The sequence below is a fragment of the Panthera pardus genome, unplaced genomic scaffold (genome assembly GCF_024362965.1).
Source record: "Panthera pardus isolate Hobbes unplaced genomic scaffold, ASM2436296v1 HiC_scaffold_23, whole genome shotgun sequence".
Classification (NCBI taxonomy): Eukaryota; Metazoa; Chordata; class Mammalia; order Carnivora; family Felidae; genus Panthera; species Panthera pardus.
This window is the reverse complement of record NW_026526799.1, coordinates 5,557,396-5,568,442: the sequence shown is the minus strand read 5'-3', so window position 1 is coordinate 5,568,442 and position 11,047 is coordinate 5,557,396. Positions and strand designations below refer to the sequence as shown.

General features: G+C 53.9%; 1 protein-coding gene across 1 annotated transcript in view; it reads left to right on the top strand.

Moving 5' to 3' along the window:
- The first annotated feature begins 1,097 nt into the window (after positions 1–1,097).
- SEMA4B (semaphorin 4B) overlaps positions 1,098–11,047 on the top strand; it is a 39,511-nt gene continuing 29,561 nt past the window's right edge. The window contains exon 1 of the mRNA XM_019460269.2: positions 1,098–1,186. The gene's annotated coding sequence lies outside the window, so the exon portion shown is untranslated. The remainder of the gene's footprint in view (positions 1,187–11,047) is intronic.

The window sequence follows — 11,047 nt, the reverse complement described above, 5'->3', positions numbered from 1 at the left end:
GACAGACAACAAAATAACCACTCTATCTTTTTATGGGGGGGCACTGTCGGCGGGAGTCCGGCCGTCCTTTTGAGGGAAGACAAGGGAAGAGGTCAGAGGAGCAGTGCGCAGGCACTTAGGCCTGGCCTGGCCTCACCTGAAGGGGGAAAGGCTGGCACTTGTCTTCCTGTTTCCCCATCCCCTTGACCAGCCAGCTCTGGCCGGCTCAGCCACTTACACTCCCAGAACTGGTTATTTCAGGAACCGCCCTGAGAACTGCTGTTACTTTCCTGGAAGACAGGACAGCCAGGATGCAAGGGCTGGAGAGGGACGAGCCAAGGTCACTTGATAAATGCTGGGTATTTATAACCGTGTCTCTCACCCCTCCTGCAGATCTCGTTTCTTTTCGTTTCCCTTTCACAGCGTGGCCCAAGGCAGGTCAAGGGACGCTGCGAGCAGTATTTACCGCGGGCAGAGACGTGGGTGGTTTCGTGGAGGGTGGCTCTGCGCTGGGCTCTCACTTGCCTCTCGTTGGAAACAATACTGCCATTATTGAGAGCTGACCATGCGCCAGGTGTGTGCCTACATAAATGCACTTCTCACCACAACCCTGTGAGGTCTCCACGGTACTGATGCCCACTCAGAGAGGTTAAGGATCCCGTCCTAGGTAACACAGCCAGTTAGCTGGTAGTAGATCTAGGACCCCAACTCCCGCCTGTCGGTTTAGCTAGTGAGCCCGTCCCCGGCGGGGCCCAGGACAAGCGAGGCCTGGCTTCCCAAGGTCAGGGAGGGCGCAATTCCGCGGCCCCCGAAGCCCCCGCGGCCTCCTTGGGCTGACGAGCTGTAAGTGGAGGCATCCCGACCGGGGGAGACGGGTACAGCGGCGAGTCTAGAGTGACCGTCCCCGCCCGGGGGCGCGTGGCAGTGGCAGGGCCCCGCTGGGCAGCGGGCGATCCCCGAGGGCGCCTCCGGACAGTTCCCATAAACAGGGGCGGGGCGGGGCGGGGCGGGGCTTGGCCGCGGCCCCGCATTTCCGGGGACGCCGCGCGGGACGGAGGTGTTCGGGGGGTCACTCCGCGTCCGCGGGCAGTGCGTCGGCCCGGCCGGGCAGGCGGGGCGAGCCTGAGGGCGACTGGGGAAGAGGAGCCGCGGCCCAGAGGTGGCCCTGCCGTGGGCGGTGGTCGCGCGGGGGCCGTGACCCTCGCAGGTAGGCGCAGGGGGCGGGGCGGCGGGGAGCCGCGGGCCCGGGAGGGGGCGGGCCCGGGCGAGACCGGGAGGCCGCCGCCGCCCCCGCTTCCCGCCGGGCCCCTCTCCCGAGAGGGCGCCACCTGCACGCTCTGATGGGCACTGGCGCCGGCCACTGGGGGAGCGCGTTGCCATGGCAGCGCCGGAGGCTGGGCCCTCGTTCCCATGGCCACCCGGGGCCTTTGCGCGGAGGCCTTTTAATCGGTGTCTTACTCCTGCTCCCCTGCTCCCTGCTCCCAAATCTGGAGTGGAAAGAGAGGCAGGAGCGCTGGCGGGAGGGAAGTCGTTTGGGATTTGGAAAAAGCCCGGGTCCCTCCTCAGAATGGAAGTCGTGGGGCCTTTGAGTTAGGGTTTTTGTCATGGCTGTTTCTGAGTGACACGTGGATGTGGGGGTTAGGAAGGAAAGACGGTTGGTTGGGATCCTGGAAATGAGGCGGCTCTGGTGGCCACTGTGCCGTCATTCTGGTCTGGCAAAAAGACCCCGGGAGCTCTGGATCACCTGGGGAAGGTCGTGAGCCCACTGCTCACGTTTCCTAACACGAATGTGAGTAGGTAATTTGATTTATGAGTCACAGGATTCTTGTAAGCGTCCAATGCCACAAGAGCGGCGAAGCTCGTGATTCAAAAAAAGTTATGTTTCCGATTGATGCTTTATTTTTATGTTTTTACGTTTTATTTATTTAAGTAATGTCTATACCCAACATGGGGCTCCAACTCATGACCCTGAGATCAGGAGTCACATGCTCCACCGACTGAGCCAGCCAGGCGCCCCCCTCCCCGTTGATGCTTTAGAACTGGAAGAGGTTTAGGAATCCATCTGATTCCATCTTCTCATCTTCATAAAAGAAACTGGACCCAGAGAAGTTAAACTACTTCCCAGGATGACAGTGGGTTGGGAAGGTCACCGTTTGAACCCTGTATCCTGACTTGCAGGCCCGTGGTTGTCGCCTTTGGTGGTTATTTTACTGAAGCTCGGGGAAATCTGGGATATGTGTCTTTGCAAGCCAGGGCTCAAGCTTTTGTTGACAGGTGGTCCAAAGACGGACCACGGAGGCTGGAGCCTTGGGGAGAGTGGAAAGAGCTGCTCTCTACCTCGTGCATGTAGGTCCTGTGCCTTGGGCTCTTGTTTTAATGCGATATCTGACATGATTGCCTGAAATAAACCTCCAGGAGCCAAGCATTCAGCAGCTCTCCAAAATACCATGTCTTTTGAAGCCAACAAATCTGTTCAGACAGATGAGGAAGAAACCCTTTGGCTGCCCTAAAGCAGGGAAGTAAGACTTCCCACATCAGTGAAGTGCTTTTTCCTTTGAAAAGGCTGAGAGGAGGGTGGGAAAAGAGATCCAGGAAGGAACACTTGAATGAATCATTTGGAAGTGATTCGAGGCAGTCAGCTAGAGCAGAAAACTCATTTGTTCATTTATTAAACATTTACTGGGTACCCGCTGCTTCTCAGCTCTGCGCTGGGGCTCGAGATTAAAAACCTGAGTTAGGCAGGCCTGGCCCCTACATTCAAAAAGCTTGTAGAAGAGATGGCGAGAGAGGGATGCAATGTGTCGGTGAGCGTTTCACTACAGCACAGCGAGTGCCTTTTTGGAAAAGTGAGCACAGTGCAGCAGGAGCCCAGAGGGGCAGCTCCGGAAATCAGCTGAAAATATCCAGGAGTCTAGCCTGCGCCTCCTGGGAGCACTTCTGGGGTTCTGCCGAGGGGGCCCTGGCTGATACCTTTGTTGGGAGACAAAGGAAGGAGTGAGTGAAAGTGTCTGGACAAATGTGGACCAGGATGGGTATTCCCTGGAAAGAACAGTTTAAGGGATCCTGGTAAACTGTAAGCAATAGGAAGGCAGCAACCATGTCAGTTTCCTTCAGTCTCATCAGCGCTGACAAGTAGCACGTGCGCAAGAAATACTTTGTTGAGTGAATGAAAGAAGGAGGGAAGGGAAGAGGGAAGGAAAATGGGAGAGAGGAGGAAGGGAAGGGACAGTGGCTTATATTATCAAGAGGAGGATGGCTGTACCTTGAGACAAAACCCTGGTTGCAATTCTAACTATAGGTAGAACTTGGCTTCACGTGAGAATAGTTTGCCAAACAGTTCGTGTCAAGGTTATAAAACTACTTCAAAATGGGATATAATTTCTTCTTACCTGATAAAGGCTGATTTTAGAAGGTCCCTGTGTCTGCAGATTAGCACATCTCGTGGAAATGGTTCTTTTTTGTGTGCGGGGAGGGGGATTTTTTATTATTATATTTTGTTTTATTTTAGAGAGAATATAAGCAGGGGATAGGGACAGAGAGAGAGAGAGAGAGAGAGAGAGAGAGAGAGAACCTCAAGCAGGCTCCATGCTCTGGGCAGAGCCCAGCACCGAGCTCGATCCCACGACCCTGGGATCATGACCTGAGTCAAAATCAAGAGTCAGAGGCTCAACCAGCTGAGCCACACAGGTGCCCCAAGGGAATAGCGATCTTTTTAAAATCAGAGGAAAGCTCTGATCCCTCTCACCAGAAACGACGTTTCATTGTTGGGGTTCTCAGCTCCCTGAAGCCCACCCTTGGGGTTAAGGGGCCCCCCGCTCTGCTTTGCTGCTCATAGGCTGTAATGAAAGAACTAAGGCAACACTTATAGAACAAGCTCCTGGGAAGATCAAGGTGAGTCTGCTCTCATTCAGGGGGTTTATGGGGTCCTTGTGGAAAGCACAGCTGGGGGAGCTGGGGCAATGCCTACGCAGCTGGGTGGTCCAGGCCCCAGGCCCGGGGCCCTCAGAAGCCCTCCTCTGCTTGGGACAAGCTGGGCCCCCTGGGAGCCTCATAGCGTACTCTAGCCCAGGGCTTACTCACAATGCATCAGTGGTTTTGCCGGGGTCATGGGCTGGGTGACTGGTATGCAAGATAACTGTCCAAGCACGGATCTTTGCTTTCTGTGATGTTGTCTCCTGACACCACTGCTTTAGGGTGTGGTGGGTGGGTCCACCTCCCTCCCCCCGGGCAAAGCAGGGCAATGGTGCGGCCTTTGGAACTGCAGGTAATCAGTGGAAGCCACCGGTCCCTCCCGCATCACCCTGGTGGGCTTGCCTGCCTCGGTCCACCCTGCAGGAAGCACGGGAACCAAGAACAAGGTCGTCTCTCTGGGGGATAACTGGGTGACCTGAGGCGACCGGGAGACCACAGGGGTCAAAGAGCCCCTCATCTTTGGGAAGGGAGAGCCTTAGGCTTCTGGAAAGGAGGTTAGTTCCCTGGGGTGGAGGAAGGGCGCTGGCCTGGGCCTTCTCTCCCTTTGTGGGCCGGTGGCCAGGAGTCTGGAGCCCAGAGTGGGATTCAAGGAGGAAGAACTTGGTTGCAAATGGGGAAATGGATTCCTGACTTCTTGGGATCTGGGGAAGGGAGGGGCCCCAGGCCTGACAAGTCAAACTGGAAACCAGACTTCCCTAGATCTTTAGAACATCTACCTCCCACCTATGAGTGGCCACAGTGGTTTCAGAGAAGGAGGGTCCCTGTGCCCCTTCCGGGTGGCAGGTACCAAGCATCCCCCAGGCCCTCCGGGCCCCCTGTGTGAGCAGGCCCGCAGGCACAGGCACACAGCCCCTCCTGAACTTGTCGGGGGCAGGGCGGTGACAGTGGCAACTTCATGTTCTACCGTGTCAGGACTGGGACAGGTTGAGCCCTGCTGGTTGCACCACAGCCCCGTGGGGCAGGGGATCCCCTCCCAGGGAGTGGCCGACTCAGGCCCCAACAGGCCCCAGCGGGGCTGGCACCGGAGCAGGTGGCAGGCTTTTTGCCACAGCCGGCGCGGCCTGGGCTGGGCGGGCCAGCTCCTTCCCCCTCCGAGAGGTGCAGCCTCGGCTCTGGGCTTGCAGGAGGCAGCTGAGCCCCATGGGAGAGGCCAGAAAGGGGGTCCTCGGGCCTGCGCACATAAGGTGGTTAAAAGTGACCGAGGTCGTGCCAACTTTCAGGTAGACCGAGGCGAGCTGCCCCCATAAGAGGCCTGGCTGTGTTCACAGATTATTCACCGAGTGCCGCGCTGCCGGTCACTTCGTGTGCTCGCTCTCCCGCGAGCCCCGTGAGGTTCTGCTAGTGCTCCCGTCTCACAGCGGAGGAAGCCGAGGTGCATAGACGTCGGCGTGGGGTGTGGCCGTGCCCACAGCCCACAGGGTAATGGGTGGGGCCGAGATTCTCCTTGGGACAGAAGAGCTGGCGTGCTTGGCCACTGGGTTCTAGCACTTAACCGGAGCCAGAGAGACCCAGGCACTGGTGGAGGGGTCCGACTAGAGCAGGGAACGGCCACGGGCCCACCGGCATTTTTTGCCAGACTCTGGTTAAAGGCTGCCTAGGGGATCCGAAGGCAGTGTTGGCGCCCACCCTGTGAGTGGCCTCAGCCGCAGAGGCTGCGGCCCCCCGGAGGATGCTCCCAGCCCCCAGGAGCTGGAGTCGTTGGCAGATTTGAAAGCACACGCAGGGTGTGCCGGCTGGTGTCGCTTCCTCATCCAAAGGTATTGATGCCGCAGCTGAACCGCTGCCCAGCCCCCAGGGAGGTGCCCAGCCCCGGCAGGGGTGGGGGGTGGGGAAGCTGCAGCTGCAGGTTGGCACGAGAGGAGGGCCCAGGGCTACGAGGGGCTGGTGGCGGGGGGCCAAGGCCCCGGGGAGCTGGGCCGCAGCCAGTGCGTGTCTGTGAGGCCTGGCCGGGCAGCCTGCCAGCGGAACCCAGGACGGGGCGGAGCGCGGTGCCGCTCCGGGAGGGGCGGATGGGACCTCTGGGTTCAGGCTCCACTGGGCTTGGCGGGAGGCCCCTCCCCGTGGCCAGCAAACAAAGCAGTGACTCCCGGGGTAGAATTGTGGGAGCTGGAAAGCAAGGTTGCCCTGGGTGGGAATGAGAGCAGGAGGGCCTGGCCGCGGTGGGGGCGGGGGTGGGGGGCCCCAGCGGGAGCCGTCGGTGCCCGAGGTCGTGGATCGCCTGCACCCGCGCAGGGGCCGTACCGATAGATGATTAATGAGCAGTGATTGCTGGGGAAGTCGGCTGTGCCCTGGGCTGACCACCCCACTGCCAGCGCTTGCCCTGTGCCTGCGTCCCCTGCCGTTTCCCTCTGTGCTGAGCGGGTTAGAGAGGCGGTGGGCACGTGGGTTCGTTCGCTTTGTGTTTTTACCCGGGCTTCCCTTTATTTCCTCCTTCTCTTGTAGCCTTTCTTATTTCTCTTCATTTTCTCCCTCTTCTGTCGCTCTTCTCACTTTGTTCTTCCCCCACTTGATCCTACAGGTGACTTGGGGTTTTTCTGAGAGAGAGGGAGAGAGAGAGAGAGAGAGAAGGAGAGAGAGAGGCTCTTAAGCAGGCTCTATGCCCAGTGTGGAGCCCAGCTCGGGGCTTGATCTCATGACTGTGAGATGATGACCTAAGCCAGAATCAAGAGTTGGACGCTTAACCCGACTGAGCCACCCAGGTGCCCCCCCCCCCCCAAGTTGTTTTGTTTAACCTTTTGGCCTCTTTGTGATTTTTTTCCCCCATGAGAACAGGTGTAAGATATGAACTTACCTACAGGAAAACACACATCTTTTTTTTTTTTTTTTTTTTTTTTTTTTTTTGCGACAGAGAGAGACAGAGCATGAGCAGGGGAGGGGCAGAGAGAGAGGGAGACACAGAATCGGAAGCAGGCTCCAGGCTCTGAGCTGTCAGCACAGAGCCCGATGCGGGGCACGAACCCACAGACTGCGAGATCATGACCTGAGCTGAAGTCGGACGCTTAACCGACTGAGCCACCCAGGCGCCCCGAAAACACACATCTTAAGTGTACAACTCAAAACATTTTAACATTTGTATACACTTGGGATACCGGCACCCAGCTTGAGACAGAGAATATTTGGGTCATCCCTAAAGTTTCCTCGTCTGCCTATACTAGGCACGTGCCCCCTTGTTCGAACATCTCTCACCATAGAGGAGTTTTGTTTGGCCCCTTTGTGTGTATTCCCACGCACAGTTTACCTTTCATTTGTGCGTTTTTGTCCTTCTCGTGTATGTGTGTGTGTGTCTGTGTGCTAGAGAGTGGGCGAGAAAGGGAGAGGTTGAGAGGGAGGGAGAAACACAGAAGCAGAGAGAAGGGACCAGGGTCAGGATGGGAAGAGGAAGGGCCAGGGCTGTGTGAATGCGGATGGGGAAAGAGAGGTCCAGGCTTGACGACTTCATCTTGCTGGCAGTGGGCGGGGGTAGGGGGGGGCCTACACAGAAGCATTGCTTTTCTCTTCTCTCTTTTTATGCTGTCTTTCCAAGCCGCCCCTGAGCTCTTTATAAACACCGATGTACTGGCCGAGAAAGACTTGCCTACGTCCAAGAGTGGCATAGGGGAGCAGGAGACACAGCGTTGGCTTGGGAACCACTCTTGAGCCCACAGGAAGTCAGCTCAAATGAGGTTTTTCTCAGTCCATCGTCCTCCTGTTTTTTCCAGCCTGGGGAGAACAAATTAGCACGCTGACGGAAGACAGGGAAGCCCACGAGGGCCGAGGGTGGGGTGTGGATTGGAGGGCACTTCTCCGGGCCAAAGTTGGGCCCCGCATTTTGTCAGCCCTACCAGAGCGCCGTGCTAGGCGGTGGGGGTTCCAAAGACAAGACTGGTCACTCTCCCCAAGAGGCTTGCCACCCAGTTGGCATAAGACGTACTTGAAGCATTTCGGCAGCCGTGAGCAGGGCATAATTAACCACCCGGCGAGGCCTCGTTAGCCCCTGCCTCCTCTCCTCGGGGATGAGCAGAACAGGCAGACAACCCTTGTGTTGCCAAGACACTAGGGCAAACCAGCCTTGCTGCCATTTGGGGAGCTAGGTGACACGGGGATTTGGGCACTCAGCAAATACCAACTGAGCGCGTGCCGCTGCCCAGGCCCTGTTCTGGGTTAGAATGGTAGGCAGACGGTAGAAGGAAATGCTGCACCGAGGTAGTTGGTACCTTGATGTCAACATTTCTTGCAATTTTTTTTCATAATACTCTTGTGGATACTACGGAGAAGTGTGGGCTAAGGAGGGCACTTAGGACACAGCTCTTTGTTCAGCCCTCAAAGGATGTTGATCAGTTTCACCCTGATAGAGGTCTCTAGTGGCGCCGGGCTCTGCTTTTGGCCCCATCTTACCAGTCCCCCCCCCCCCCAAACTTCCAAAACACTAATACAAAAACACCTGTAACCTTTCTTTTCTTTTCTTTTTTTTTAATTTATTTATTTTGAGAGAGAGAGTGAGAGAGCGAGCATGGGTGGGAGCACTCCGGGGGGAAGGACAGAGAGAGACGGAGAGAGAGAATCCCAAACAAGCTCTGGACTGTCAGCACAGAGTCTGACATGGGGCTCGACCTCCCGAACTGTGAGATCATGACCTGAGCTGAAATCAAGAGTCAGATGCTTGACTGACTGAGCCGCCCAGGCGCCCCACACCTGTGACTTTTCTATGTTAATTAATGGTTAAAACTTTGTGACAGTTGCATTCACACCGTTTCTAACACCCACCCATACACACACAGCACACTTATTTTTGCTGAATCATGTGAAAGTAGGTTGCAGACATCATGACACTTTACCTCTACAAAACCTCAGCAGGCATTTCTGGAGGATGATAATATTCTCCTGAAACCACAATGCCTTTATCAATCCCTAAGAAAGTGACCACTAGTGCCATAATATCTGACACACGGTGCTTCGTAACATTTTCCCAATTTTGTTTGGCGTTCTGTTTTTCTCTTTCAAGATCCCATCAGTTTCACATATTTCATGTGATTATCATGCCTTGTTAGTTTCTTTTTTTATTATTTCATTTTTTATTTGTCTTAATGTACATCCAAATTAGTGAGCCTATAGTACAACAGTGATTCCAGGAGTAGATTCCTTAGTGCCCCTTCCTCATTTAGCCCATCCCCCCTCCCAGGACCCCTCCAGTAACCCTCAGTTTGTTCTTCGTATTGATGAGTCTCTTCTGTTTTGTCCCCCTCCCTGTTTGTATATTATTTTTGCTGCCCTTCCCTTATGTTCATCTGTTTTGTCTCTTAAAGTCCTCATATGAGTGATTTTTGTCTTTCTCTGACTGACTAATTTCACTTAGCATTATAGCCTCCAGTTCCATCCATGTTGTCGCAGATGGCAGGATCTCATTCTTTTTCATCGCCGAGTAGTGTTCCATTGTATATATACCACGTCTTTATCCGTCCATCAGTTGTTGGACATTTGGGCTCTTTCCATACTTTGGATATTGTTGATAGCACTGCTATAAACATTGGGGTGCATGTGCCCCTTTGAATCGGCATTTTTTTATCCTTTGGATAAATTCCTAGTAGTGCAATTGCTGGGTCGTAGAGTAGTTCTATTTTTAATGTTTTGAGGAACCTCCATACTGTTTTCCAGAGGGGCTGCACCAGTTTGCATTCCCATGTCTTGTTAGTTTCTTAATCTAAAATAGTCCCCTTGTCTTTTTTGTCTTTCACCAGATTGACGTTATTTTTAAAAACTTTTTAAGTTTATTTTGAGAGAGACAGAGCACAAGCAAGGGAGGGGCAGAGAGAGGGGGGAAAGAGGATCTGAAACAGGCTTCAGGCTCTGAGCTGTCAGCACAGAGTCCGACGCGGGGCTCGAACCCACGAACCATGAGATCATGACCTGAGCCGAAGTTGGACGCTTAACCGACTGAGCCACCTAGGTGCCCCTAAAAATTTTTTTAAGGTTTATTTTTGAGAGAGAGAGTGCGCGTGTGTGTGAGCGAGCATGAGCGGGGGAGGGGCAGAGAGAGAAGGGGACAGGGGATCTGAAGCAGGCCCTGAACTAACTGACAGCCGCAGGGCTGGAACTCATGAACCATGGGATCATGACCTGAGCCAAAGTCGGAAGCTCAACCAACTGAGCCCCCCAGGTGTCCCCAGACTGACCTTTTGGAAGAGTCCAACCTAGAATGTAGATGCTGGATGTATCAGCAATGTATCAGCATTGACAGATGTGCTCCGAGGACTGCTAATGTTTTGCATGTCTTACCGCATCATGCTGGAGGGGAAACTCTGTCAGCTAGTCGCCTTACTGGTGATGCTACTTTAGACCTCTTGGTTAGGATGGTGGCAGCCAGTGCTGTCCCTCAGAGTTCCGATTTCCCTTCCGTAATTAGTAAAGTTGCTGTTACGACAGACTTTGAGACCTTGTTAACCCAGGGTTTCCTAACAGTCTTCCACCCGATGGCTTAGCATCCACTGATTACCTTTGCTTGAATCAAGATTTTTCTGAAGTCTATTCTTCTTCATCAGCTAACATTCCTTTGTAAAGAAAAGCTTCCTTTCTTTTTCTCTCTGTGTGTTTTCCTCAGTTTCACTGTGGACTAATGGATTGGGTTTTTTTGATGCATTAGAACCCATTACTTTAGTATGCTTTTTGATTTTCAAATTATCTCAAGTTTAGTCATCAAGCGGGGTCAAAGTTTTTTTGATGCCATCCCATTAATCTTTAATAACTTCCTTGCTTTCTAGCCCAACGAAATGTCCCAGGCTCGCCTTGTACTTTCCCATTCATTTCCCCAAGGAGTCCCGGTACCTTTTATAAATGAGTGTTATTTAGGAACCAGGAGCTGGGTGCTAGGATTGCTCACCCAATAGATTTTTTTAAGATTTTATTTTTAAGTAATGTCTACACCCAGCATGGGGGTTGAACTTACAACCCCAAGATCAAGAACCTCATGTTCCACCAAATGAGCCAGCCAGGCATCACGACACCCAATATTTTTTATCAATGACTTGAATAAAGGCTAAGAAGTTATTATCAAATTTACAGATGATTCCGAACTGAAAAGAGAAGCCAAATGTGTGATAACAGGATTAATGCTCAAGATGAC